Source organism: Triticum aestivum, chromosome 1A, assembly GCF_018294505.1.
Source record: "Triticum aestivum cultivar Chinese Spring chromosome 1A, IWGSC CS RefSeq v2.1, whole genome shotgun sequence".
In the NCBI taxonomy this organism is placed as follows: domain Eukaryota; kingdom Viridiplantae; phylum Streptophyta; class Magnoliopsida; order Poales; family Poaceae; genus Triticum; species Triticum aestivum.
Genome location: NC_057794.1, coordinates 459,041,533 through 459,068,509, shown reverse-complemented (window position 1 = coordinate 459,068,509; position 26,977 = coordinate 459,041,533).

Genomic DNA, 26,977 nt, shown 5'->3' with positions numbered 1-26,977 from the left:
AACCTCCTGCTCTCAATATCTCTCTCTAAACATCTCCACCTCCATCATCGCCCCCGCTCCCCTCACTATGTCTCTATGCACTGCCACTCCCCTGCTACTCAGTGTTGGTCCCTGTTAAACTGTTTAATCATTCGTGAATTAAACACTATGCCTTGAAAAAGACTTTCCATTTATAATGAAACATGCCTACTTCTTTTCCTAAATATCATTCATCAATTTAAATTTGTGAGGTTTCTCTACTACTTAAATATTGCATTGTATCAACATAAAACTTCAAGTGAGTACAATAATTAAGTGAGGTAGCTACATGCTTGTATTTCACCTAAAAATGATTAAAAGAAGTACTATTTTGCTCTACGGTGGCATACAAACAACAATGACTCAGTGGACTTTCTGTACAATTTAGAAGAAAAGCGCCTAGTATATCATGTACTCGACCCTGCTTGGCATACAAGATCATAACCTTAAAAGATATACTATTTCTTTTCCTTAGCCTGATGGGTCCGTCTCTCACAATATTACCTCCATCCCGCTAAAACGCATGTGTTATGAATCATGAACAGGGTGACTAATGCGTACAATTTTCTGTTACAAATATGCTACCAGAAAAAGCTATATGAAATAAGCACGATATAAACGAACCATATATTCTCTGCAAATAACACATGAAAACAAAATAAACTACAACTTTGCACAAAAAAACAACTCTGGTAAACTGGCATGGACTTTACCTAGATTTGTACTGGGCAGTAGCCCATTTTCTCACCGACCTATCCTAAAAAACAATTCTCTCACCGAGCAAGCTACTCACTCCGTCACTCCATTCCCGCCACTCGGCTCGCCCATTCTCGCCGCATAGCACAACAACCATCATCCGCTCCCACAACCTCGCCCAGCTGCCTCCTTCTGCTTCTTGCAGAAGAAACAGGGAAGCCCCCACAGAGGCTTGCTTCTATCTCTCGTGACGCCTCCCTCCACATGCCCTTCCTCCCCTCACCGCCAATGGCCTCGACATGTCCTAAACAGCTTGTCGGCAAACTCCTTGTGGTTATCCATGCCTTGGATCGAGAAGGATACCCATTAGTCCACCCTCCAACATATTATAACTTTATAAGATTCCAATACTTGTGGCCATTTTGTCAGGCTTCACTGTGTAGTTCTAATTAGTAGAAATTAACTGCTTGTGTCTAATAATTTAACGCCATTCTCAATCACACTAGGGACATGATTTGCACGGATTCGATCAACCGTTTAGTACGCACCGCTGCACTTGCCGCCGCTCTCGTGGTCAGTTCTATAGGACCTTTGTCAGATCTCTGTGTGGCTCCCTGAAAGAAATAACAAAAAAATCATATTAGGTATTCTTAGGATTTTCATCTAGAAAGTTTAACAATTAAATGGCACTACAAAACTAAATAGAAAGTCGACACATTTGCAGAATTGTTGTATCATGAAACCTGCAAAAATTGAGTTAATGGACGAGCATACAAACTAAAAATTGATGACCCACAAGTGTAGGGGATATATCGTAGCCTTTTCAATAAGTAAGAGTGTCAAACCCAACGAGGAGCAGAAGAAATGATAAGCGGTTTTCAGCAAGGTATTCTCTGCAGGCACTAAAATTATCGGTAACATATAGTTTTGTGATAATGTAATTTATAACGGGTAACAAGTAATAAAGCTAAATAAGGTGCAACAAGATGGCCCAATCCTTTTTGTAGCAAAGGACAAGCCTGGACAAACTCTTATATGAAGTAAAGCGCTCCCGAGGACACATGGGAATTATCGTCAAGCTAGTTTTCATCACGTTCATATGATTCGCGTTCGGTACTTTGATAATTTGATATGTGGGTGGACCGGTGCTTGGGTACTGTCCTTACTTGGACAAGCATCCCACTTACAATTAACCCCTATTGCAAGCATCCACAACTACAACAGAAGTATTAAGGTAAACCTAACCATAGCATGAAACATATGGATCCAAATCAGCCCCTTACAAAGCAACACATAAACTAGGGTTTAAGCTTCTGTCACTCTAGCAACCCATCATCTACTTATTACTTCCCAATGCCTCCCTCTAGGCCCAAACAATGGTGAAGTGTCATGTAGTCGACGTTCACATGACACCACTAAAGGGATGACAACATACATCTAATCAAAATATCGAACGAATACCAAATTCACATGACTACTTATAGCAAGATTTCTCCCATGTCCTCAGGAACAAACGTAACTACTCACAAAGCATATTCATGTCCATAATCAGAGGGGTACTAATATGCATATAGGATCTGAACATATGATCTTCCACCAAGTAAACCAACTAGCATCAACTACAAGGAGTAATCAACACTACTAGGAACCCACAGGTACCAATCCGAGGCTTGGATACAAAGATTGGATACAAGAGATGAACTAGGGTTTGAGATGAGATGGTGCTGGTGAAGATGTTGATGGAGATTGACCCCCTCCCGATGAGAGGATCGTTGGTGATGACGATGGCGGTGATTTCCCCCTCCCGGAGGGAAGTTTCCCCAACAGAACAGCTCCGCCGGAGCCCTAGATTGGTTTCGCCAAGGTTCCACCTTGTGGCGGCGGAGTTTCATCCCGTGAGCTAGCTTATGATTTTTTCCTCGACGAAAGAATCCATATAGCCAAAGATGGGCATCGGAGGGCCACCAAGGGGCCCACGAGGCAGGGGGCGTGCCCAGGGGGGTAGGGCGCGCCCCCACCCTCGTGGACGATGGGTGGCCCCCCTCTGGTACTTCTTTCACCCAATATTTTTATATATTCTGAAACATGCTGCCGTGAAGTTTCAGGACTTTTGGAGATGTGTAGAATAGGTCTCTAATATTTGCTCCTTTTCCAGCCCAGAATTCCAGCTGTCGGCATTCCCCCTCTTCATGTAAACCTTGTAAAATAAGAGAGAATAGGCATAAGTATTGTGACATAATGTGTAATAACAGCCCATAATGCAATAAAATATCGATATAAAAGCATGATGCAAAATGGACGTATCAACTCCCCCAAGCTTAGACCTTGCTTGTCCTCAAGCGAAAGCCAATATCGAAAAATATGTCCACATGTTTAGAGATAGAGGTGTCGATAAAATAAAATACTGACATGAGGGCATCATGATCATTCTTAGAACAACAACATGTATATATATATATATATATATATTGTCATATGATCTCCCATGCTAAAGTAACAATTCATTCACATACTCGAGTATGAATCAGAAACTTCATTGAAAACTAACAAACTATAATCTCAGTCATTGAAGCAATTGCAATTTATCATTACATAGGAAAGAGTCAATATAATAGCTTCTCCACAAGTCCACATACTCAACCATCTTTTAGTCTTTCACAATTGCTAACACTCACGCGATATTTATGGTTATGAAGTTTTAATCGGACACAGAGAAAGATAGGGGCATATAGTTTTGCCTCCCAACTTTTTACCTCAAGGGTAATGTCAACAATAATAGTTCATGAAAACCCACATCCAATTAGCCGTATATATCAGGATCTTTCCAACAAATTGTGCTTGCCAAAGGATAAAATGTAAAAAGGAAAGGTGAAGATCACCATGACTCTTTGCGTGAAGTATAAGACAAGAATAAAAGATAGGCCCTTCGCAGAGGGAAGCAGAGGTTGTCATGTGCTTTTATTGTTGGATGCACGAAATCTTAATGCAAAAGAACGTCACTTTATATTGCCACTTGTGGTATGGACCTTTATTATGTAGTCCGTCGCTTTTATTTCTTCTACATCACAAGATCGTATAAAGCTTTTTTTCTCCACACTAATAAGTCATACATATTTAGAGAGCAATTCTTATTGCTTGCAATGATGACAACTTACTTGGTGGATCTTACTCAATCCATAGGTAGATATGCTAGACTCTCATGGCAAAACTGGGTTTAGGGATATTTGGAAGCATAAGTAGTATCTCTACTTGGTGCAAAGAAATTGGCTAGCAAGAGAGGGAAAGGAAAGCTCAACATGTTGGATGATCCATGACAATATAATTTATCTCAGATGTAAGAAAACATAACCCATTACGTTTTCTTCCTTGTCCAATGTCAACTCTTTAGCATATCATACTTTAATGAGTGCTCACAATTATAAAAGATGTCCAAGATAGTATATTTATATGTGAAAACCTCTCTTTCTTTATTACTTCCTATTAATTGCAACGATGACCAAGACTATGTTTGTCAACTCTCAACAACTTTTATTCATCATACTTTTTATATGTGAAGTCACTACTCCCCATAAGATCCATATGATCTATTTATTTCTTCTCTTTTATTTTATTCCCTCAAGATCATAGCAAAATAATCTAGTCCTTGACTCAACACTAATCTTTATTAAATATAGCTCACGGACTCGATTACATAGAAGGATCATAAAGCAAAACTCACAACTAGATCATACTAAAACTTTATTCTACTAGATCAAGATATTACCAAAAGGATCAAACTAAGAAAAATGGTAAAGATAAAAGTGATGGTGATACGATACCGGGGCACTCCCCCAAGCTTGGCAGTTGCCAAGGGGAGTGCCCATACCAATGTGTTTATGTTTCCTTCCTCGGAGGCGGTGATGAAGGAGTTGTTGATGATGTAGGCTTGTCGTCCATCTTCCAAGGCATAGGCTCACCATCATAGAAGGATGATCGGGTCTCCGGGATCCTCAAATTTGCAACCAAGCTCATCCTCTTGAATCTATATTCATACTCACAATTTTGATTTTACAGGTCATAGATCTGGGCTTGGAGGCGCTTGATTTTCTCGTGAAGCTTCAAGATGGCCTCCCCAATGTTCTTGTCATCCAGCTTGTGGTTGTTGGTGAACTCCATGATCATTATATGATTGGAGTCGAGTCCATGTTCCACCATCTCCTCGCACTTGAAAACTTGTTGCTCCAATGCCTCGAGCCTTGTCTCCATGCTTCCGGTCCTCCTTGGTCCCTCAACATCGCGGATATGCAGCAAACCCTCATGCATCTCAATGGTTTGAGGGTGTTGTAGCACCTCCGCAAGGTAGGGGTTGATGACCTTCTCGAAGAACTTGTCCTTGGGGGCACTTGGAGACGCCATGGCGATCTAGATCTGTCAAAAAAATAGCTCGAAACAAAGATAGAGGATATTTGCATGATACGGTGGTCAAAACCTTCGGGAGATTATATAATTAATTTTTACTGCCCAAAAGAAGTATCATGCAAGAAAACGGAGTCCGGAGAGCACACGAGGTGCCCACGAGGCAGGGGGCGCGCCCAAGGGGTAGGGCGCGCCCTTCGCCCTCGTGGAAGCCTCGTGTCCTTTCCGGTCTGCTTCTTATTTTTCCTATTTTCTTAAATATTCCAAAACGGAGAAAAATTGCCATTAGAACTGTTTTAGAGTCGGTTTACTTACCGTACCACGTACCTATTCCTTTTTGGAGTCTGAAACGTTCTGGAAAGTGTCCCTTATGTATTCCTCCGAGGTTACGGTTTCAATAACATTAGTTTCAACATTTATAGGATTACCTGAGATATAATGTTTGATTCTTTGACCGTTCACCACCCTCGGATTTGTGCCTTCGAAGTTGTTGATTTTTATGGCACCGGAACGGTAGACCTCCTCGATGATGTAAGGACCTTCCCATTTAGAGAGGAGTTTGCCTGCAAAAAATCTTAAACGAGAGTTGTATAACAATACATAATCACCTACATTAAATTCACGTTTTTGTATCCTTTTGTCATGCCATCTTTTAACTTTTTCTTTAAATAGTTTAGCATTCTCATAAGCCTGGGTTCTCCATTCATCAAGGGAGCTAATGTCAAAAAGCCTCTTCTCACCGGCAAGTTTGAAGTCATAGTTGAGCTCTTTAATAGCCCAATATGCCTTATGTTCTAATTCAAGAGGTAAGTGACATGCTTTACCATAAACCATTTTATATGGAGACATACCCATAGGATTTTTGTATGCAGTTCTGTAGGCCCATAATGCATCATCAAGTTTCTTGGACCAATTCTTTCTAGATCTATTGACAGTCTTCTGCAAAATTAATTTAAGCTCTCTATTGCTAAGTTCTACTTGACCACTAGACTGTGGATGATATGGAGATGCAATTCTATGATTAACATCATACTTAGCAAGCATTTTACGAAAAGCACCATGAATGAAATGTGAACCACCATCAGTCATTAAATATCTAGGGACTCCAAACCTCGGAAAAATAACTTCTTTAAGCATCTTAATAGAGGTGTTATGATTAGCACTACTAGTTGGAATAGCCTCTACCCACTTAGTATCAACAACAACTAAAATATGTGTATACCCATTAGAGGAAGGAACGGTCCCATATAATCAAATCCCCAGACATAAAATGATTCAATAACAAGTGAATAATTCATAGGCATTTCTTGACGTCTACTAATATTACCAATTCTCTGACATTCATCACAAGACAAAACAAACTTACAGGCATCCTTGAAGAGAGTAGGCCAATAAAAACCGGATTGCAATACCTTATGTGCAGTTCTATCTCCAGCATGGTGTCCTCCATAAGCTTCGGAGTGACACTTGCGTATGATCTGTTCCTGTTCATGCTCAGGTACACAACGTCTAATAATACCATCCACTCCTTTATAAAGATGTGGGTCATCCCAGAAGTAATGTCTTAAATCATAGAAGAACTTTTTCTTTTGCTGGTATGTGAAACTAGGTGGTATAAATTTAGCAACAATGTAATTAGCATAATCAGCATACCATGGAGCAGTGCGAGAGGCATTTATGACATCTAGTTGTTCATCAGGAAAGCTATCATCAATAGGTAGTGGGTCATCAAGCTCTAACCTAGAAAAGTTGTCTACAACGGGGTTCTCAGCTCCCTTTCTATCAATAATATGCAAATCAAATTCTTGTAGCAAGAGAACCCATCTAATAAGTCTAGGTTTAGCATCTTTATTTTCCATAAGATATTTAATAGCAGCATGATTAGTGTGAACAGTTACTTTAGAATCAACAATATAAGGTATGAACTTATCACAAGCAAATACAACTGCTAAAAATTCTTTTTCAGTAGTAGCATAATTTCTTTGGGCATTGTCTAGGGTTTTACTAGCATATTGGATAACATTTAATTTCTTATCTACTCTTTGTCCTAGAACAGCCCCTACAACATACTCACCAGCATCACACATAATTTCAAATGGTAAATTCCAATCAGGAGGTTGAACAATAGGTGCAGAAACCAAAGCTTTCTTAAGTATTTCAAATGCTTCTACACAGTTATCATCAAAGACAAAAGGGACATCGTTTTGTAAGAGATTAGTCAGAGGCCGAGAGATTTTAGAGAAGTCCTTAATGAACCTCCTATAAAAACCAGCATGACCAAGGAAACTTCTTATACCTTTAATGTCCTTGGGACATGGCATCTTTTCAATAGCATCAACCTTAGCTTTATCAACTTCAATACATCTTTCACAAATTTTATGCCCCAAGACAATACCTTCATTAACCATAAAGTGGTACTTCTCCCAATTCAAGACAAGATTAGTTTATTCACATCTCTGCAAAACTCGATCAAGGTTGCTTAAGCAATCATTAAAAGAAGTCCCATAAACAGAGAAATCATCCATGAATACCTCAACAATCTTTTCACAAAAGTCAGATAATATAGCGGTCATACATCTTTGAAAGGTAGCAGGTGTATTACATAAACCAAAAGGCATACGTCTATAAGAAAAGGTACCAAAAGGGCAAGTAAAACTTGTCTTTTCTTGATCCTCTTTTGACACAAGTATTTGAGAAAAACCAGAATAACCATCTAGAAAGCAAAAATGTGTATGTTTGGATAATCTTTCTAGCATTTGATCAATAAAAGGTAAAGGGTAATTATCCTTTTTAGTGGCTTTATCTAATTTGCGAAAATCAATTACCATTCTATAACCTGTAACAATTCTTTGTGGGATCAATTCATCTTTATCATTAGGAACAACAATAATACCTCCCTTCTTAGGGACACAATGGACAAGACTTACCCACTGACTATCAGCAACGGGATAAATTATAGCTGCCTCCGAAAGCTTTAGTATTTCTTTTCTTACCACTTATTTCATCTTAGGATTTAATCGTCATTGGTGATCAACAACCGATTTAGCATCCTTCTCCAATTTTATTTTGTGCTGGCAGAGAGTGGGACTAATGCCCTTAAGATCATCAAGAGTATATCCAATAGCAGCACGGTGCTTCTTCAGAGTTTTCAATAATTTATTTTCTTCATGCTCCGAAAGGTTAGCACTAATAATAACAGGATATATCTCTTTCTCATCAAGATAAGCATATTTAAGAGTATCAGGTAAAGCTTTAAGCTCAAACACGGGATCACCCTTAGGTGGAGGGGGATCCCCTAGGATTTCAACATGCAAGTTGTGTTTCAAAATAGGTCCCTGTTTAAAGAATACTTCATCTATTTCCCTTCTTTCATTCATAAACATATCGTTTTCATGGTCTAACAAATATTGTTCTAAAGGATCAGTAGGAGGCACGACAATAGAAGCAAGACCAATAATTTCATATTTACTAGGCAATTCTTTATCATGGGGTTGTCTACGAAATTTAGCAAAATTAAACTCATGAGACATATCCCCTAAACCAACAGAAACAATATCCTTATTGCAGTCTATCTTAGCATTAACAGTATTCAAGAAGGGTCTACCAAATATAATGGGACAAAAGTCATCTTGTGGGGAACCGAGAACAAGAAAATCAGCAGGGTATTTAACCTTCCCACACAAGACTTCAACATCTCTAACAATCCCAACTGGTGAAATAGTATCTCTATTGGCAAGCTTAATTGTAACATCAATCTCTTCTATCTCAGCAGGTGCAATATCATGCATAATTTCTTGGTATAAGGAATGGTGTATTGCACTTGCACTAGCACCCATATCACATAAGCCATGATAGCAATGATCTCCTATTTTAACGTAAATAACAGGCATGCCTACAACATGTCTATGTTTATTTTTAGTATCTGGTCTAGCAATTCTAGCAGATTCATTGCAGAAGTAAATAACATGCCCATCAATATTATCGGCCAAGAGATCTTTAACCATAGCAACACTAGGTTCAACTTTAATTTACTCAGGGGGTTTGGGTGTCTTAATATTACTTTTGTTAACCATGGTTGAGGCTTTAGCATGATCCTTTATTCTAACAGGGAAAGGTGGTTTCTCAATATAAGCAGTAGGAACATCAGGATCATTATAAGTGATAGTCTTTTCTTTAACTTTAATAGGTGCAACTACTTTTACTTCAATGGGAGGATTATATTTAAACCACTTCTCCTTAGGAAGATCTATATGAGTAGCAGAGGATTCACAGAAAGAAGCTACTATCTTAGAGTCAAGTCCATATTTAGTGCTAAATTCATGGAAAGCATCGGTATCCATAAAAGATTTAACACAATCAAACTTAGGTGTTATACCTGACTCCTTACCTTGGTCGAGGTCCCAATCTTCAGAGTTGCATTTAATTCTTTCCAATAAATCCCATTTGAATTCAATAGTCTTCATCATAAAAGATCCAGTACAAGAAGTATCGAGCATGGAGGGATTACTGAGAGAAAGCCGAGCATAATTTTTTTGAATAATCATTTCTTTTGAGAGCTCATGATTGGGGCATGAATATAACATTGACTTAAGCCTCCCCCATTCTTGAGCGATGCTTTATCCTTTGCGAGGCTAAAAATTATATATACAATTACGATCACGATGAACCAGATGCATAGGATAAAACTTCTGATGAAATTCCAATTTCAATCATTGGTAGTTCCATGATCCAATATAATCACATAGCCTCAACCATGTCAATGCATCTCCCTTCAAAGATAAAGGGAAGACCTTCTTCTGGATAACATCCTCGGGCATACCTGCAAGCTTAAATAATCCACAAACTTCATCCACATGGATTAGGTGCAAATCGGGATGTAATGTTCCATCACATGTGAAAGGATTAGCTAGTAGTTTCTCTATCATACCCGAAGGAATTTCAAAGTAAACATTTTCAGTAGGTTCAGTAGTAACAAGTGACAGTAAATTTCAGCACACTATATAAATTTTTCCTTACCAAATTCCACCTACCAAAGGCGCTTCACTCCCTGGCAACGGCGCCCGAAAAGAGCCTTGATGACCCACGAGTGTAGGGGATCTATTGTAGCCTTTTAGATAAGTAAGAGTGTCGAACCCAACGAGGAGCAGAAGGAAATGATAAGCCGTTTTCAGCAAGGTATTCTCTGCAGGCACTGAAATTATCGGTAACAGATAGTTTTGTGATAAGGTAATTTATAACACGTAACAAGTAATAAAGGTAAATAAGGTGCAACACACTAGTGCAGAACCGGGCAATAGCACCGGTTCGTAAGTCCCTTTAGTGCCGGTTCGGTAACCGGCACTAAAGTGTGGGCACTAAAGGCCCCCCTTTAGTACCAGTTGAAAGTGCATTATATCGACTAGAGGGGGGTGAATAGGCAATTTTTATGAAATTCTTCACTGAGAAATTTGCCGGTGAGGAAATTCCTTAGCGAAGAACTACTAGCAGCGGAATAAGTACTCAAAAGTAAAGATAACAGAATACAAGCATGGTCATCATGATGAAATGAAGACAGGAACAGAGTACAAGTAGCATAAGCACAGGATAACACAGGATGAAGACAAACAGACTGAAAAAATTGAACTGAGGAAATTGAGAAAGTCTTCAGTCAAAGTCTTCAAACACAGATATGAACAAGCACACAACACAGTTATGAGGAAATGAAAGAGTTGAGGAAATAGAACTAGTAAGCTTGGTGAAGACAATGATTTGGTAGACTAGTTCCAACTGCTGTCTCAGTTGTACGTCTGGTTGGAGCGGCTGAGTATTTAAACTCGAGGACACACAGTCCCGGACACCCAGTCCTGAACATGCAGCTCAGGACACCAAGTCCTCACCGTATTCTCCTTGAACTAAGGTCACACATGAAAGTGCGTTATATCGACTAGAGGGGGGGGGGTAAATAGGCGATTTTTATGAAATTCTTCACTGAGGAATTTGCCGGTGAGGAAATTCCTTAGCGAAGAACTACTAGCAGCGGAATAAGTACTCAAGAGTAAACATAACAAAATACAAGCATAGTCATCATGATGAAATGAAGACAGGCACAGAGTACAGGAAGCGTAATCACGGGATAACACAGGATGAAGACAAACAGACTGAAGAAATTGAACTGAGGAAATTGAGAAAGTCTTCAGTCAAAGTCTTCAACCACAGATATGAACAAACGCACAACATAGTTATGAGGAAATGAAAGAGCTGAGGGAATAGAACCAGTAAGCTTAGTGAAGACAATGATTTGGTAGACCAGTTCCAACTGTTGTCTCAGTTGTACGTCTGGTTGGAGCGGCTGAGTATTTAAACTCGAGGACACACAGTCCCGGACACCCAGTCCTGAACACGCAGCTTAGGACACCCAGTCCTCACCGTATTCTCCTTGAACTAAGGTCACACAGACCTTGTCCAATCACTCGTGGTAAGTCTTCAGGCGACTTCCAAACCTTCACAAACTTGGTCACTCGGTGATCCACAATTCCTCTTGGATGCTCTATACCATGACGCCTAACCGTCTAGAAGAAGCACAGTCTTCAAAGGTAACAAGCGCTGGATCCACGCAGGATCAATCTCTTCAGTGATGCTCAATCACTTGGGGTTTGTAGGTGTTTGGGTTTTGGGTTTTTGGTTTTTCCTCACTTGATGATTTTCGCTCAAAGTCCTCACAGGATGGGTTGCTCTCAAATGACAAGTGTCAGTTTCTCTTGGAGCAGCCAACTAGCTAGTGGTTGTAGGGGGCGGCTATTTATAGCCTAGGGAGCAGCCCGACATGATAAGACATAAATCCCCTTCAATGATATGACCGTTAGGTGGATAGATATTTTGGGATAGCTGGCGCATAGCACAACAACAGTTGGAATTTTGAGTAGCAAAATCCTCAGGGCTATCATGTTCCTCACTGTGTAGGCTATCCACACTAGCGAATTCCTAACTCCTTAGTCAGGACAAATTCCTCAGAGACCAGAAGAACTTCATCTCTGCCACTGAAGAAATTGACTGAACTGTATGAGATTTCCAATGGCTTCACTCGAAGGGATTGGTAGGTGTAGAATTGTGAGTTGAGCATCACATGGAAATTTTTCCTTAGTATTGCCTCGACCCCCTTTAACAGTACGACGTTTCCTATGACTCAAGAAAGAGAAAAACAAAACTACGAAAACGAAAGTCTTCAAGCTTCATATTCCTCGCATGAATATCAAGTCTTCACGGACACACCAATTTCTTCACTTTCAAAGTCTTCATGAAAGTCTTCAGAAATATCAAAATCTTCAGTCGAAGATATTTATTTTTAGGGGTCGACTTTTCCTGTAAATATCAAACTCCTCATAGACTTATAGACCTATGTACACTCACAAACGCATTAGTCCCTTAACCTATAAGTCTTCAATACACCAAAATCACTAAGGGGCACTAGATGCACTTACAATCTCTCCCTTTTTGGTGATTGATGACAATATAGGTTAAGTTTTCAACGGGGATAAACATATGAAGTGTAACTACTGATATTGAGGAATTTGATTGCAAGATATAGAAGAACTCCCCCTGAAGATGTGCATAGTGAGAAATTTGCTTTTGAAGCAATGCACACTTGAAGAGTTGAATCATGGAGATCTCCCCCTATATCTTGTAATTCATACACGCATTTAACATATAATATGAAGAATTTGAAATGCATGATGAAAATATGGTGCCTGATTAAATTCAGCATGCGTGTAATAATATTAACGAGGAATAAGCATGCAGAATAGTGCATCAAAAGTATCAGAGCACAGTGCATCAAAAGTATCAGAGCACCATCGGGTTTAAGATTACAACTCGATCCAATAAAGTTTCAGAAGAACGAGAGTTGTAACTTAGCAAGAAAAAAACGCCCATATAGTCGACCCGCTTGAAGACTAACTCATATTTCTCCCCCTTTGTCATCTAATGACCAAAAGGATCGAAAATAAGGACTAACGCCCCTGAAGATAATCATGTTGATGAAGGAGCACCAGCGTTGTTGGGGTCGTTTGTTGATGTAGGGCCTGCCGCAGTGTCATCCAAATCTTCATGTTCACCAGTGTCGCGCGATGAAGAATATGAGCTGGCCACCAGAGATGGAACCTTGACCTTCTTGAATTTCTTCGGTGGAGGTGCAGACCAGTCAAAATCTTCTTTGAGACCCATGTTCTTCAGATCTTCTTCACCATACATATGTGACAGGATTGCCCAGGTGCGACCGAAGACTTGATGGAGGTAGTAGTGGTTTTTCTTCACTGCATTGTGTGTGGCAGTCATGTTGTGAAGAAGTGAACCAAACTGACGCGTAACCCATTTGTGAGTTCAATCCACCTTCTGGTGAAGACTAAGCAGAAGTTCACGGTCAGTCATCACGCGCGGAGCAGTGGCTTGAGGAGTGGACTTGGGTGCATTGGCAGAGTCATGTGTGGCAGAGTCATCATTGGTGGAATAAGATGCAGCTTTGCGAAACTTACCATCCAATGGACGAATGCCTTCATCTATTACAGCTGGTGCCTTGCCCTTTCCATCAACTGAGGAATATGTTTGCTTGAGGACTTCAATTGGGGGCAAGTAGCTGAGGTGATTCTGGAAATCAGCTTTGTAGTTGAGTGAAGACCTTGTCCTGAGGAATCTCATAATCCAAGGTGCATAAGGCTTCAGCTCAAATGGAGACAGTGCAACATTGGCCATAGTCCTCATGAAGAAATCGTGATAATTGACAAGAATGCCATGAACGATGTTGAATACCAGATTGTTCATGATGCCAACAATTTCCTCATCAGATGAGTCGTGGCCTTTGATGGGACTGATTGTCCTCTTAAGAATATGATAGACAGTTCTGGGCACGTACAACAATTCCTTCACGAGGAATTTGGTTCTTGGTGCTTGACCTGGATTCAAAGGTTTCATCAGCACCTGCATGTAATGATGTGTGAGCTCAGGTTCACTGTAGATGCAGCGAGCTTCTTCAAGGGGAGGACTGAGTGGTAGAGCACGAAGCAATTCAGAGGCTGGTGCAGTGTAGTGAGTGTTTTTGGACATCCAGTCCAGCACCCATGAATTCACATCTTCAGCATCTCCGGTGATGTGCAGCGTTGCATAGAATTGAAGAATTAGTACTTCATTCCAATCGCAGATGTCAGAGCAAAAGTTTAGCAGTCTAGCATCATGAAGAACACTGAGGACTAGTGTGAAGCATGGCAGAGATTCCATATCCACGTGAGGAATATGCTCATGGTAGAAGATCTTCTCCTTGTTGAACAACACTGAGGAATAGAAATTGGCTTGACTAGCAGTCCAGAAATGCCTCTTCCTAATGCGAGCAGAGTCATATGGGTTGTAATCTTCGAAGAATACGTGCTCACCGAAGAAATCATCAGCCTTGAACTTTTGCTTGCGTGAGAATGGATCCTTTGGCTTCGGCAGAGGAGTGTTAGTGAGTTGCATCACGACCTCAGGAATCTCAATCGCAGGTTCTTCAGGCTGAGGAATTTCTAGTTTCTCCTTAGTGGCACTCTGCATCGTTGGTTGTTCAGCAGCAGCAGTTTCTTCAGCGCTAGTGGCTGGAATTTCCTCATGGACAGATGCAGTGGGATGAGTTTCTTCAGAGCCCATGTGAATAGTTTGTGTGGGGGACTGAGGAATTTGCTGTAGAGGGGTGAACATTGGAGAGTTTGGATGCTGACTTTCCCAGAATTCATCACTAATTACGGGTGTGGAGCAGCCAATGTCCACATCTTCATCTTCCATTTCTTCAACGCCAGCCTCTTCAGCTGTGAACTGAGGCATAGGCGAGGAGATGATAGGTGTTGAAGGGATCGCATCCACTTCAATTTCTTCATCCAACGGTTTAGACGAAGCAGTAGAAGGAGTTTCTTCATCAGATCCGCTGGGGATCACATATTCTTCATCAAAAGGAACAAGGTCCTTTGATGGCCTGGTTGAGATGGGAACAACATCAATCGGATTTGCAAATGAACTTGTCATAGGCTTCATTTTCTTCGGAGCTGAAGAATCTGAAGCAACTGATGCTTTCCTTTTCTTCACTGCAGCACGCTCTGCAGCCTTGGTCTTCTTCACATCTGATGCAGATGGAAGGATTGGAGTTGAAGTTGGTGCAGGAGCAGCTGAGGAATCTGGTTGATTTTCTTCAGGCATAACTGATGCAGTTGCCCTGAGTTCTTCAGTTTCTTCAGGCACACCACTAGTGGGTGCCCTGGCGATTTCTTCAGCAGCTGGAATGCAGTCATCAGCCCTGGAACTCACATTATCTTCAGCAACCTGATTGTCATCAGCGGTGCTGGCATTTTCTTCATTAGGCTGAGCAGATGCTTCAGCCTGAGGAATTTCCTGTTGCGTTGGGGCTGCAACATTGGAAGTGAAGTTATCCACAAGTTTCACAAAACGAACCTTGGCTCCAAGCCAATCAGCGCGATATGTGTCAAAGTCATCACTGAGTTTCTTAATCTCAGTCTGAATAGTGACAAGTTCTTCAGTTGTCATAGAGACACCATTTTTCTTCAGATAGCGCTCTTTCTTGTACTGCGCTTTCTTGATCTTCCTGGCCTTCTCAAATTTCCACTTTTCTTCTTGAATGAAGTGGGTCAGCATGTGACTCTGGCCAGGAGTCAGCTTGAAGTCAGGCAAGGGAGTGTTGGGGTCCTTGTGCCAATCATCAATGTAGTCGAGGATCAGCTTGGGATCCAAAAGCAGTGGCACCTCTGATCCTATGGCTCTAGCGGCCCTGACTTGCCTGTCTCTGATGATTTCTGCAAGTTCATCATCATCAGCTTCATCTTCATCAGACGACACTTGGAAAGTGACTTGCTTCTTTTGAGGACTTGGGCGAGGACCTCGTCCAGCAGTGGCCTTTGTCTTCAGCAGTGAGGGGCCAGCTGAGGAACTTGGTGCAGCTGAGGAACTAGCTGAGACACCTGAGGCAATGGAGATGTCGGCAGTCCTTTGGCACGAGGTGAGATGCACAGGTGCTGAGGATTTAGTCGGAACAACTGAAGGCTTTGGCGGAGGAGCTGAGGACTTTGGAGGAACTGGAGCAGCATGAGGAATTTGCCGTGAGGGCTTTGAGGATTCTGGCCATGAGGGCATTGCTGAGGAACTTGGCCTTGAGGGCATTGTTGGTGAAGCACTTGGCTTGCGCGCAGGCTTCTTTGACATTGCCTTCTTTGGCTTGACAGCAAAGGCCTCAACAGAGGCAGCAGCAGCAGAGTCTTCATTAAATTTCCTCACTGCTTCTCTGGCTTGCTTAGCCAGCTTGGCTTGGCGCTTGGCCCATTCATTAGAATAGTCCTCACCGCACTTGAGGCTGGTGGGATCAGCGATTTGGCCAGGTGCCAATGGAGCTCTTGGGCATGGAGGATTGAGTGCGAATTTCTTCATGTACTTAGGAGTGACATATCTGTACTCCCTCCATTCTCTTGCCCATCTCCTCTCTATCTTCCGAATGCGCACTTTGCGCTCATTCTTGGTTTCCTCAGTAGGTGTGCAGTACCCAGCATATATGTCATCAGGGATCTCAAACGCTGTATTTACCTCAGGCCTCTTTCCTCCCTTCTGTGGCTTCTTACCGTCAGCCATTTTCTTTAGTTGAGGAATTTGAACAATTGAATTCTCTGAAGAAGTATGCAACTTTTCTTCGAGGAATGCTGCAAATGAGTTAAGTTGATGAGAACCTAGTGATTCAGCAGCTGACATGTGTACCTGTGAATAGAGTATAGTTGTGAGGAATTTGGAGAGGTCATATGCATTCTCAGAAGGTTTTAAAAAAAACAAGTTTGAGGAATTTGACCAGATGAGTCTTGAAGAATTTCACTAAGCATTCTTTGTCTTAAGTTCCAGAGATGTGTAGATTAAAAAATCCACACATTTGAGGAATCTTGAAGAAAAAAACATGGCTTAGAGAAACGAGTCAAGAACAGATGACTTGTGAGGTGTTTAGTGTGTGAATCTATGAAGAAAAACACCTTTGAAGATTTTGAAGATAATCATTCGAATCAACGAGGGTAGTAAAAGTAACTTTTAATTACCCTGGACGAAGAACATGACGAACTGGAGTGAGGAGATGTGAAGTTCGTCTGTGCAGATCTTCCACGCCCTAACTTGGCGGAGGAAGACAGCTACGGCGACGGCGGAGTGAAGATTTCTGCGGTCGGCGCGAGTACGTCGGTGACGAGGTCGAGGCAGTGAAGCTCTTACTCACCAGCGGCGATGAAGTAGTGGCGGCGCAAGGGTTTGAGAAGCTCGAGCTAGAGAGAGAGGTCGAGCGGAGTAAAAGAAGTGAGGAAGGGAAGGAGGGGTATTTATAGCCACAGTGAAAAACTGTTCGCTCGAAGAAATTGGACGAACGTGCCCCTGACCCTTCTCATTCGCATGACATGTGTCACCCACGTAGTGAGAGGTGGAGATCATGTTAGATTGTGGGTGAGTGGATAAGTGTATCGTGGGATGCGGAACGGTTTGAGCGGCAAAGCCGAAAATTTCCATAAGATAGGTTTTAAAGTTCCGTTCGCAATTTCTTCAGCTGACAAGGACACAGTGAAGATTTTGAACGAGTTTCAAATAGAACGCACATGAAGAATTTGTGAACAGATTAGGTTGAGTATAGCATAGAGGGGAAGGGTCCGATCACATTCACTTAGCAGAGAACCAACTTGAAGAAATAGCAATAAGTGAATGCTGTAGAGGACATAAACTCATATATATATATCCAATGAAGAAAAACGACGGAACCAGTGAAGACTATGCAAAGTTGAAGAATATGAATAATTTGAGGAATTTCAACTTTTGGTGGTGGCGTGACCCACCGTATAAGAATGATGATTTCAGACACCGCGTACAATTATCGTAGGGTTCTGAGAATCAAATTCTTTATTAATTTCTTCACACTAAGAGTGTTATTCTTCATTGATTGAAGAAAAACGTTTCTTCATGTGTTGCACATCTAAGTCATCAATTTTGCATAAGTGTTAGGATGAGTGTCCTTTTCAAAGAACATTCAAAGATTCTAGGATATTTAGCTCACACCGCAACTTGCTAAATCTCTTCTCATCCAAGGGATTTGTGAAGATATCGGCTAGCTGTTCTTCAGTCTTCACATGCTCAATAGAAATGTCGCCCTTCAACACATGATCACGAAGAAAATGATGATGTATCTGAATGTGCTTTGTCTTCGAGTGCTGAACTGGGTTGTGAGCAATCTTGATGGCACTCTCATTGTCACAGAAGAGAGGCACATTCTTCATGTTGACGCCGTAGTCCTTGAGAGTTTGCTTCATCCATAGCAATTGGGCATAGCAAGAACCAGCGGCAATGTACTCAGCTTCAGCAGTAGATAGTGATACGCAGTTCTGTTTCTTCGAGGACCAACAGACCAAAGATCATCCGAGGAAATGACATGTACCAGATGTTGACTTGCAGTCCACACGATCACCAGCATAGTCAGAGTCGGAATATCCAATGAGATCAAAAGCTGAGCCCTTGGGGTACCGTAATCCAAGTGTTGGTGTGTGATCTAGATATCGAAGAATATGCTTCACAGCCTTATGGTGTGATTCCTTCGGTGTAGCTTGAAATCGGGCACACATGCAAACACTAAGCATTATATCTGGCCTAGATGCACATAAGTACAATAAGGAACCTATAATGGAGCGGTATACCTTATGATCGAAGTCAATACCATTTTCATCAGTGCATAGATGGCCATTTGTGGGCATAGAATTTTTGACGCCTTTGCAATCTTGCATGCCGAATTTCCTCAGTACATCCTTGAGGTATTTCTCTTGAGATATGAATATGCCATTGTGTTGTTGACGAATTTGAAGACCTAAGAAGAATTTCAACTCTCTCATCCTAGACATTTGATATTCTTCACTCATCATATAGGCAAATTCATCACTATAACGTTGGTCAGTACAGCCAAAGATAATATCATCAACATATATTTGGCACACAAACAATTCACCATCATAAGATTTACTGAAAAGAGTAGGGTCAAGTGAACCGGGTTTGAAGCCTTTCTTCATGAAGAGTTCTTTCAAGGTATCATACCAAGCCCGTGGGGCCTTCTTGAGGCCATAGAGGGCCTTGTTGAGTCTGAAGACTTTGTCAGGATTCTTTGGATCTTCAAAACCTGGGGGTTGAGCAACATATACTTCTTCCTCAAGCTTACCATTGAGGAATGCACTTTTCACATCCATTTGATATAAAGTGATATCATGATGGTTAGCATAAGCAAGTAATATGCGAATAGCCTCAAGTCTAGCAACAGGTGCAAAAGTTTCATCGAAATCAATTCCTTCAACCTGTGTGTAGCCTTGAGCTACAAGCCGTGCCTTATTCCTCACCACAAGGCCATTTTCATCTTGCTTGTTGCGGTAGATCCACTTTGTGCCGATGATATTGTGCTTGCGAGGATCTGGACGTTTGACCAGTTCCCAGACATTGTTGAGCTCGAACTGATGTAATTCTTCTTGCATGGCCTGAATCCACTCAGGCTCCAGAAATGCTTCATCTACCTTAGTGGGATCTGTAATAGAGACAAAAGCATAGTGCCCACAAAAGTTAGACAAATGTGAAGCTTTTGAGCGTGTGATAGGACCTGGCGCTTTGATGTCATTGATGATCTTTTCAACTTGCACTTCTTTTGCAATGCGAGGATGAGCTGGTTGTCGTTGAAGAATTTGATCAGCGTTTTTTTCAGCATTTTCTTCACGTGCATTAGCCCGACGTTCTTCATGTTCTGGAATGAATTCTTCAACAGATTCTTCAGTAGGAATGACATCCTCAGTAGCCTTGAACTTGATAGTTTCCTCAGGTGCTGGTTCATCTATCACAGTAGGTAGGTGCTCTCTTTGCGAGCCATTAGTTTCATCGAACCGCACATCTATAGTTTCAACAACTTTGTGAAGAATGTTGTTGAAGACTCTGTAGGTGTGCGAGTCCTTTCTGTAACCAAGCATAAAACCTTCATGTGCTTTCGGTGCAAATTTTGAGTTGTGATGAGGATCTCTAATCCAACATTTAGCACTGAAGACTTTGAAATAACTTACATTGGGTTTCTTATCAGTGAGGAGTTCATAGGCAGTCTTTTTGAAGAATTTGTGAAGATATACTCTGTTGATGATGTGGCAGGCAGTATCAATTGCCTCAGTCCAGAAACGACGAGGCGTTTTGTATTCATAAAGCATAGTGCGAGCCATCTCAGCAAGAGTCCTGTTCTTGCGCTCCACGACGCCATTCTGCTGAGGAGTGTAAGGAGCAGATAACTCATGAGTAATACCAAGTTCATCAAGATAGTCAACGAGACCAGAATTCTTGAACTTAGTGCCATTGTCACTTCTGATGTGCTTGATCTTCACACCAAAGTTGGTTGAAGCCCTCGAGGAAAATCGTTTGAAGACTTCCTGCACTTCATGTTTGTAAGTAACAAGGTGTACCCATGTGTAGCGAGAATAATCATCAACAATAACAAAGCCATATTGAGATGCTTCATTTGAAATAGCAGAATAATGATTAGGACTAAAGAGATCCATGTGAAGCAATTCTAACGGGCGAGTGGTGATCAGAGCACCATCGGGTTTAAGTTTACAACTCGATCCAATAAAGTCTCAGAAGAACGAGAGTTGTAACTTAACAAAAAAACGCCCATATAGAAAGACCCGCTTGAAGACTAACTCAAAATTCTCCCCCTTTGTCATCAAATTACCAAAAGGATCGAATATGAGGACTAAACGCCCCTAAAGAATATCAAGTTGATGAAGGAGCGCCAGCGTTGTTGGGGTCGTTTGTTGTAGTAGGGCCTGCCGCAGTGTCGTCCAAGTCTTCATTTTCATCGATGTCGCGCGATGAAGAAAATGAGCTGGCCACCAGAGAAGGAACCTTGACCTTCTTGAATTTCTTCGGTGGAGGTGCAGACCAGTCAAAATCTTCCTTGAGACCCATTTTCTTCAGATCGTCTTCACCATACAGATGTGATAGAATGGCCCAGGTGCGGCCGAAGATTTCATGGAGGTAGTAATGGTTTTTCTTCACTGCATTGTTTGTAGCAGTCATGTTGTGAAGAAATGAAGCAAACTGACGCTTAACCCATTTATGATTTCGATCCACCTTCTGGTGAAGACTAAGCAGAAGCTCATGATCAGTCATCACACGAGGAGCAGTGGCTTGAGGAGTAGACTTGGGTGCATTGGCAGAGTCATGTGTGGCAGAGTCGTCATTGGTGGAATAAGAGGCAGCTTTGCGAAACTGACCATCCAATGGACGAGTGCCTTCATCTATAATAGCTGGTGCCTTGCCCTTTCCATCAACTAACAAATAGGTCTGCTTGAGGACTTCAATTGGGGGCAAGTAGCTAAGATGATTTTGAAAATCAGCTTTGTAGTTGAGTGAAGACCTTGTCCTAAGGAATCTCATAATCCAAGGTGCATAAGGCTTAAGCTCAAATGGAGACAGTGCAACATTTGCTAGAGTCCTCATGAAGAAATCGTGATAATTGACAGGAATGCCATGAATGATGTTGAATACCAGATTCTTCATGATGCCAACAATTTCCTCATCAGATGAGTCGTGGCCTTTGATAGGACTCATTGTCCTCGTAAGAATACGATAAACAGTTCTGGGCACATAAAGCAATTCCTTCACAAGGAATTTGGTTCTTGGTGCCTGACCTGGCTTCAAAAGTTTCATCAGCACCTGCATGTAGTGATTTGTAAGCTCAGGTTCACTGTAGATGCAATGAGCTTCTTCAAGGGGAGGACTGAGTGGTAAGGCACGAAGCAATTCAGAAGCTGGTGCAGTGTAGTGAGTGTTTTCAGACATCTAGTCCAGCACCCATGAATTCACATCTTCAGAATCTCCTGTGATGTGCAGCGTTGCATAAAATTGAAGAATCAGTTCTTCATTCCAATCGCAGATGTCAGAGCAAAAGTTTAACAGTCCAGCATCGTGAAGAACACTGAGGACTGGTGCGAAGCACGGTAGAGATTCCATATCTCAATGAGGAATGTGCTCATGGTAGAAGATTTTCTCTTTGTTGAACAACACTGGCTTGACTAGCAGTCCAGAAACGCCTCTTCCTAATGCGAGCAGAGTTATAAGGGTTGTAGTCTTCGAAGAATACATGCTCGCCGAAGAAATCACCAACCTTGAACTTTTGCTAGCGTGAGAATGGATCCTTGGGCTTGGGTAGAGGAGTGTCAGTGAGTTGCATCACGACCTTAGGAATCGCAATCTCAGGTTCTTCAGGCTGAGGAATTTCTGGTTCCTCTTCAGTGACAGTCTGCGTCTTCAGATGTTCAGCAGCAACAGTTTCTTCAGCACTAGTGGCTGGAATTTCCTCATGTACATGTGAAGTGGGGTGAGTTTCTTTAGAGCCCATTTGAACAGTTTGTGTGGGGGACTGAGGTATTTGCTGCAATGGTGTGAACATTGGAGAGTTTGGATGCTGACTTTCCCAGAATTCATCACTCATCACTAGTGTGGAGCATCCAACATCCACATCTTCATCTTCCATTTCTTCAATGCCGACCTCTTCAGCTGTGAACTGAGGCATAGGCAAGGAGATAACAGGTGTTGAAGGGATCGTATCCACTCCAATTTCTTCATCAATCTGCTTTGACGAAGCAGCAGAATGATTTTCTTCATCAGATCCGCTAAGGATCTCATATTCTTCATCGAAAGGAACAAGGTACTTTGATGGCATAGTGGAGAGAGGAACAACATCAATGGGATTTTCAAACGATCTTGTCAAAGGCTTCATCTTGTTCGGAGCTGAAGAATATGAAGTAGCTGATGCTTTCCTTTTCTTCACTGATGCACGCTCTGCAACCTTGATCTTCTTCACATCTGATGCAGATGGAAGGATCGGAGTTGGTGTTGGCGTAGGAGCAGCAGAGGAATCTGGTTGATTTTGTTCAGGCACAACTAATGCAGTTGCCCTGATTTCTTCAGCTTCTTCAGGCGCACCACTAGTGGATGCCCTGGCAATTTCTTCAGCGGATGGAATGCAGTCATTAGCCCTGGAACTCACATTTTCTTCAGCAGCCTGATTTTCATCAGCAGTGCTGGCATGTTCTTCAGTCGGCTGAGCAGATGCTTCAGCCTGAGGAATTTCTTGTTGCGTTGGGGCAGCAACATTGGAAGTGAAGTTATCAACCAGTCTCACAAAACGAACTTTGGCTCCAAGCCAATCAGCATGGTATGCGTCAAATTCATCACTGAGTTTCTTGATCTCGGATTGAGTAGTGACAAGTTCTTTAGTTGTCATAGAGACAACGTTTTCTTCAGATAGCGCTCCTTCTTGTATTGCGCTTTCTTGATGTGCCTGGCCTTCTCAAATTTCCACTTTTCTTCTTGAATGAAGTGGGTCAGCATGTGACTTTGGCCAGGAGTCAGCTTGAAATCAGGCATGGGAGTGTTGGTTTCCTTGTGCCAAACATCAATGTATTCGAGGATCAACTTGGGATCCAAAAGCAGTGGCACATCTGTTCCCTTGGCTCTAGCGGCCCTGACTTGCCTATCTTTGATGATTTCTGCAAGTTCATCATCATCAGCTTCGTCTTCTTCAGACGGCACTTGGAAAGCGACTTGCTTCTTCTGAGGACTTGGGCGAGGACCTCGTCCAGCAGTGGCCTTTGTCTTCAGTAGAGAGGGTCCCGTTGAGGAATTTGGTGCAGCTGATGAACTAGCTGAGACACCTGAGCAATGGAGATGCCTGTAGTCCTTTGGCATGAGGCAAGATGCACAGGTGCTAATGACTTTGTCGGAACAACTGAGGACTTTGGAGGAGCAGGAGCAGTATGAGGAATTTGCCGTGAGGGCTTTGAGGATTCTGGCCGTGAGGGCATTGCTGAGGAACTTGGCCTTGAGGGCACTGTTGATGAAGCACTTGGCTTGCGCGCAAGCTTCTTTGACATAGCCTTCTTTGGCTTGACAGCAGAGGCCTCAGCAGAGGCAGCAGCAGCAGCAGAGTCTTCATTGAATTTCCTCACTGCTTCTCTGGCTTGCTTAGCCAACTTGGCTTGGCGCTTGGCCCATTCATCAGGATAGTCCTCACTGCGCTTGAGGCTGGTGGGATCTACTATTTGGCCAGGTGCCAATGGAGCTCTTGGGCATGAAGGATTGAGTGCAAATTTCTTCATGTACTTTGGAGTTACATACCTGTACTCCCTCCATTCCCTTGCCCATCTCCTTTCTATCTTCTGAATGCGCACCTTGCGCAAATTTTTGTCTTCCTCAGGAGGTGTGCAGTACCCAGCATAGATGTCATCAGGGATCTCAAAGGCAGTCATAACCTCAGGCTTCTTTCCTCCTTTCTGTGGCCTTTTACCATCAGCCATTTTCTTCAGTTGAGGAATTTGAACAATCGAATTCTTTGAAGAAGAATGCAACTTTTCTTCGAGGAACGCTACAAATGAGTTAAGTTGATGAGAACCTAGTGATTCAGCAGCTGACATCAGTACCTGTGAACAGAGTATAGTTGCGAGGAATTTGGAGAGGTCATATGCGTTCTCAGAAGGTTTTTCAAAAAGAACAAGTTTGAGGAATTTGACCAGATAAGTCTTGAAGAATTTCACTAAGCGTTCTTTGTCTTAGGTTCCAGAGTTGTATAGATCAAAGATCCACACAATTGAGGAATCTTGAAGAAAAATGATGCTTAGAGAAACGAATCAAGAACAGATGACTTGTGAGGTGTTTAGTGTGTGAAGATATGAAGAAAAACACCTTTGAAGTTTTTGTAGATAATCATTCGAATCAATGAGGGGAAGAAAAGTAACTTTTAATTACCCTGGATGAAGAACACGATGAACAGTGAAGTGGATATGTGAAGTTCGTCTGTGTAGATCTTCCACACCCTAACTCGGCGGAGGAAGACAGCTACGGCGGCGGCGGAGTGAAGATTTCCGCGGCCGGCGCGAGTATGGCGGCGACGAGGTCGAGGCAGTGAAGCTCTTCCTCACCGGCGACGATGAAGTAATGGCGGCGCTAGGGTTTGAGAGGCTCGAGCTGGAGAGAGGTCGAGCGGAGTAAAAGAAGTGAGGAAGGGGAAGAGGGGTATTTATAGCCACAGTGAAAAACTGTTCGCCCGAAGAAATTGGACGAACGTGCCCCTGACCCTTCTCATTCGCTTGACATGTGTCACCCACGTATTGAGAGGTGGAGATCGTGTGTGATCGTGGGTGAAAGGATAAGTATATCGTGGGATGCGGAACGGTTTGAGCGGCAAAGCCGAAAATTTAGATAAGATCGGTTTTAAAGTTCCTTTCGCAATTTCTTCTGCTGACAAGGACACAGTGAAGATTTTGAACGAGTTTCAAATAGAACACACATGAAGAATTTGTGAATAGATTGGGTTGAGTATAGCATAGAGGGAAAGGGTCCGATCACATTCACTTAGCAGAAAAACTAACTTGAAGAATTAGCAATAAGTGAATGTTGTAGAGGACATAAACTCACATATATATATATATAGCCAATGAAGAAAAACGATGGAAACTGTGAAGACAATGCAAAGTTGAAGAATATGAACAATTGAGGAATTTCCACTTTTGGTGGTGGCGTGACCCATCGTATAAGAATGATGATTTCAGACACCGCGTACAATTATCGTAGGGTTCTGAGAATCAAATTCTTCGTTAATTTCTTCACACTAAGAGTGTTATTCTTCATTGATTGAAGAAAAATGTTTCTTCATGTGTTGCACATCTAAGTCATCAATTTTGCATAAGTGTTAGGATGAGTGTCCTTTTTCAAAGAACATTCGAAGATTCTAGGATATTTATCTCACACCGCAACTTGCTAAATCTCTTCTCATCCAAGCGCTTTGTGAAGATATTTGTAACATCCCAAAATTCTAAATTTTGGAATGTTATACTAAATAGATAGATTTGTTTGATTGAGTGTGATTGAGTGAAATTCGAAACTTTTTGAAAGTTAAATGAGAGGGAATAAAAGGACTTTCCCAAACTTTCACATTTGCATTTTTATGATCTCTTGAATTCATATTCTTTTCAATCACAAAACCCTGGAGAGAAGATGACATGACTTCTTCCATTTATTCAAATGACAAGGGGTGTTGAAAATATTTGAATTTAATTTGAAAATATTTCCAATTCTGAAACTTTATGCAACTCAATGATTTTCACGAGAGAAGATAAAATGACTTCTTTAAATTATATGAAATATGAGTTGGGAGTTTCAAAGAAACTCAAATTAAAAATCCATTTGAAATTATTTTCAATATCGGGTTATTTGAGTTTTATTCAAATTATTTTTCTCCAAAAATAAAATATATGAAAATTAGGGTAACATGATTCCCTACAACAAAAAATTGGAGAGAAATAAATTTGAAATCATTTTGGTATTTTTAATATGATTTTTATTGGGTTTTATTAGACCAGTAGCACTCTTTAAATTATCTGATTTTGTGTGTATTCTATTTATAAAAATGTTCACGTTGTAGGAATTCTTTTTCTGAAAATTTTGATATATTATATGCCTATATAATTTTTTTATCTGTTGCCTGGAAAATCTTTAAAAAAATAATAAAAAAATAAAAAAAAAGAAATCTTCGCCGACTGGGCCGGCCCAGCACCCAGCCAGGCCGCGGCCTAGCCAGCCCAGCCCCGCGCGTCCCCGACCTCCACTCGGTCTCCCGAGCCAGCACGGGAGCGCCGCCGCCGCCATGGACGCCGTGGTCGCCCCGGCCTCCTCCTTGCCCCTCGCGCACGCCACGCCACCGCCTCCCCTCCCCTCCTATAAAATCGCCGCCCTGGGCCCCGCCTCTCTCTCCTCCCTCACACTCCCGCGCCGCCGCAGATCC